Source organism: Tiliqua scincoides, chromosome 4 (assembly GCF_035046505.1).
Source record: "Tiliqua scincoides isolate rTilSci1 chromosome 4, rTilSci1.hap2, whole genome shotgun sequence".
NCBI lineage: Eukaryota > Metazoa > Chordata > Lepidosauria > Squamata > Scincidae > Tiliqua > Tiliqua scincoides.
Genome location: NC_089824.1, coordinates 12,441,957 through 12,446,288, shown reverse-complemented (window position 1 = coordinate 12,446,288; position 4,332 = coordinate 12,441,957). Strand labels below are relative to the sequence as shown.

General features: G+C 45.1%; 1 pseudogene; it reads left to right on the top strand.

Annotated features, from left to right (window-relative positions):
* Window positions 1-3,897: 3,897 nt before the first annotated feature.
* Window positions 3,898-4,017, top strand: LOC136650075 (5S ribosomal RNA; annotated as a pseudogene).
* Window positions 4,018-4,332: the final 315 nt, after the last annotated feature.

The window sequence follows — 4,332 nt, the reverse complement described above, 5'->3', positions numbered from 1 at the left end:
GGATTCGTCATGGACCACGTGCAACCTCCACCACCACCCAGCACACAAAAAATAGAATTAAATTTGCAATAATTAGAAATTTATTTGAGATTTATTACAGTGTTGGGAGCCAATTTCAGGTGGGTTCCCACTCATTTCAGTGTGTATTTTATTTTGAATAGACCTGATGCTATCATAGTATGTGACTCTGAATGTGGTGAAGCGGAGCTCCTTGTTTGCTTCATGTTTGTGACATTCAGCGCCAGCAGTGAACCAGCACTAAGAGCTCAGGATTGGGCTCTTATTTAATTAGATTTTATTTTGGCATATGGGAGTGTTAAAGATTTTCCTGCTTGATTATGTCATTTCCGGCCATGACATCCGTTCTAGGTTAATGGCTTCACTTCTGGTGGGTCCCAACAGATTTTCATTCTAAAAACTGCGTCCCGGTGCTAAAAGGTTTGAGAACCACTGATTTATTAGATTTATTCTTTATAGAGAAAACTTGTGGGTTTCTGCTTTTATTGCCGGCTGTGGACAGTCCAGTCTCCGTCCTCTGTGGTGGTCCGTTGGGGAGTGCTTGCTCAGTGAGATGCTGGAAGTGATCAAAGGCAGACTATTTTTCTGAGATCTTACAGACCACTTCTAAGGGTCTCATGGACCACAGATTGGGAATCAGTGCTTCAAATAGATATTTGTCAAAAATTGTTGGGGGAAAAATACCTCGCATGCAAACCATTTATTGACAATATGTGATGTTTGATTGTGTTGCCCCCATCACATTTGCACATTTTCAGTTATTGTTGCCAGTTAAGCTTCAGCCTTGAAAAACATCTCAAATGGGAACCTGCGGGGCAGGACAAGCTTGGAGAGGTATAGGGCCCAAACTACATCTGAGTTGCTTGAGCTCTCACGTTCTTTAATCTGCTGCTGTTTTGGAGTGAACTGACAAGGCAGCTTGAATGTCCTTCTTTGAAAGTCCCCAGTTTTCCGCAAAACTGCCATCTTTGGGCTCTCAGATGAAAATGGTGAATCTCACTTGAAACCTTTCAGGAGCTGTGTCTTAACTTACAGGCAGGCAGTTTGCCACCAGTTTAGATTTCATCAGCTTTGTTTTTATAAATGATCAGATCTCCTGTCATCCCTCCTTCAACCTGTCACGATCTGAGCACTTCTTCATCTTATTTACACAGCCCTGCCAGCGTTTCAGCCCATCATCCAACAGAGACATCACCAGCAAATGCAGGTCTTGAATGCAGGTTAAAATGCATGTTCTCCTTTAAAGCTTTTTTTTTGGCTAGATACACCAAAAGATCCTAGAAAGCTTCTTCCTAAAGTGTGTGGGTTTGGGCTGTGGGATCTGGTGTGGCAGCCCAGACCAAGTGGTATTAAGGGGGACACTCCATTAAGTAGGTACGTCGGAACTGTGTAACAGATTCTCTGAAGGTACTAAACTTGCCACAGTGGAAAAGCAGAGTGAGCACCAGTCTGTCATGCATCACCCCTCCCTCCTTCCACTCCATTGTCTGAAATCTTAGCAACAGCATTCCAAATCTTGCAAAATCATTCAAAAGTTTTGCAAGCTAGAGTAAAGGCTTAGCCAGATATATATCATTTTGCACAGTCAATCTTGATAGCAGAATTTGCAATTCCTACCCAGTTCAGTGTGACCTGTAACACTGCCCAATGCCACAGCCACCTATCATTTGGCAACCTTCAGTCTCGAAAGACTATGGTATCGCGCTCTGAAAGGTGGTTCTGGTTCTCACAGCCACCTATGCTTTAAAAAAATATATATTTTAAAGCCCCTTGTTTCAAATGCAGCAGTGTGGGACTTCCAGTTTTGATTTAAAGGTAGTGCTGCTCCTTCATTTGCACAGTGCCTGTAAATCAGAGTGAAAGTTCCTCAGGTCTTGTTAGGAATAATTGTGCCAGGGACAGGATAAGAAGGCAGATGACCCTTTGCTTGTCCAATGCAGAATGCATCTGCAGTAGGCTGGAGGGAGCCTGCAATGTGGTGGCAAACCTGGGGTGAAGAGCATCCTGAATCTGCTGCCCTCTCACACCCCTTCTGCAGTCTGCAGCAGAGGCAACCCTCATCACCTGGCCTTATGGCTGGGCTGCCCTTGCTTCCACTTGGAGAGTTTTGTGGTAGGAGACAGAAGTACAAGCAGTGCTATTAGAAGTGGGGTTCTGGTTCTCCTGCATTGCTGTGATGACTGACTCTGTGTGTATCCCCCAACAGCCCATCTTTATGGTCTCTGCAATGTCTGGGAGGCAGGTGTGTTGCAAAGTGTCTGGAATGAGGAGCAGGTGTCTCCACACACCCCCTCCCAGCAGTGTTGTAGGTTGTAGTCTCTTTCCTTCATCCTGTGGAATTCAGTGGGAGCCACTGAGAACTTAGTCATCCCTGTCTGTGCAGTTCCACCCTCCAGAAACATACTTCCAGCCTTCATTCTGTGTTCTGGTGAAGTGCCCAAGTGTGGCAGAATTGTGAACTTCCAAAAAAGTGCAAGTACATGGAGGGTAAGTGGTAAGTGAGCACACTAGGTAAGAGCATAAGAACAGTTCCGCTGGATCAGGCCAAAGGCGCATCTAGTCCAGCTTTCTGTATCTCACAGTGGCCCACCAAATGCCCCAGTGCAGCTGGAGAACATATTCCCTGCTTACGTATGGTATGGAAGCGAAGGTGTGCACCTTGGCATTTCCATGCTTTTGGGTGCCTGACTGAATTTAGCGCAGGAGCCCTGCCTGTTCCTTTAAGTCAAGAGTGTTTTACTCCTAGAATACATGTAGATAAAGTCCTGCCTGGCAGATAGCAGTGAGAACAGCCCAGGTGGTGCTGGAAACACTCTTGGGCTTTCTTATGGTAATATCCAGCACACCTGCTATTGGATTTATAGCCAAAAGTTTGTTACTATTCCTGATTTTTAAAGAGCCTGTTGGATCTTAGGAGTGCAGATAGCTTAGCCTGCTTAGCAGTAAATGGGTCAGCAGAGCTCAGCATCTCTTTAGCTGCTTGACTCAGCTGTATCATTCTCATCCCCTCCTTGCTAGCTTATTAAATACATTTGCACTGGGCAGGCCCTAGCAGCAAGGAGACTTCATTGGGGTGGGGGGTGGAGCGGGCGGGGGAGGACCTGTAAACTGTTCTAATTCTATATGCACAAGCCCTGCCAATTGCTGACTGTTCTCATATTAACAGGGGTGTTTCCTTTTCTCTTTCTCCCCCTGAAGTGGCCCATAACACCATCTGTGCAATTAAATTAATTGAAAAGGGGGATTTCCACTGGCAGCATCTTGGCTTCTGTGTTCTGGCTAGCCCTGCTTTTGCAACAGCTCTGCCTGTGAGGGAGCTGGAGAAATCACTTCATGCAATAGCTGATGTGGCAGTGTAACTCTGGGAAGTCAGCAGGAAGGAGGGCTTGTTTTTCTTTGGTGTCCTATAGCATCAGGTCCTGCAGCTGTGGGATTCTTGAACTGCCTGCTATATCCGACTGAAGTGTTATCTAGCCCAGCTTTGCTGTCTCTGACAGTGGTCAGCCGGATGCTGTCAGGGAGCTGGCAACTAGGGAATAAAGGCAGAGAGACTGCAAATTCTGAATACAGAGATTATTTTTGACACTGCTGAATTGTCCCTCTTTGTGCATGTGTAGAGGAGCAGTTTGGATGAACCTTCTTCCCTGTGGATGGGGTCAGGGCAGGACATGCCTGTACTGTAATTGTGTGAGACCAGATTGGATGTAGAAGTATCATCCAAACTGGTCCACTGATAACTTTAAAGCCCTCTGGAATAACAGTGTTAGCGTGTTTGTGCACCAATGAGAGAGAGAGAGAGAGAGAGATTAAATACAATTTTGGTTTTGGAAATGTTGATAATGGCCCAACTCATGTTTGTGAAAAGATATATTATGAGAATATAGCAGCAACTGTTACCCTGCACATGCCCGATCTCATCTGATCTCAGAAGCTAAGCAGGTTCAGGCCTGGTTAGTACTTGGATGGGAGACCGCCTGGGAGTACCGGGTGCTGTCAGCTTATGCCATAGTCTTTCGAGACTGAAGGTTGTCAACCATATTCTGAGAATTCAGTTTGTCTGATTTCTTATCTGGATTCCTTCCTGTCCTGAAGAGAGGAGGGGGGAAAAAAGAAGCCTTCTCAATATAAATGTATTTCATTGCATAAAATTTGGGAGAGTGATTTTATTTTTTTCTTCTTCTTGGTTTTGAATAATATTTGCCTATATTTTTTTTCCTACAATTTTTCAGGAAATGCAGTATATTAAAGGAGATGTAAGATACTCTAACTAGGGGCCCTGCTCTCTGTTCCCATGCCATAACTGTAGGTTGGCAG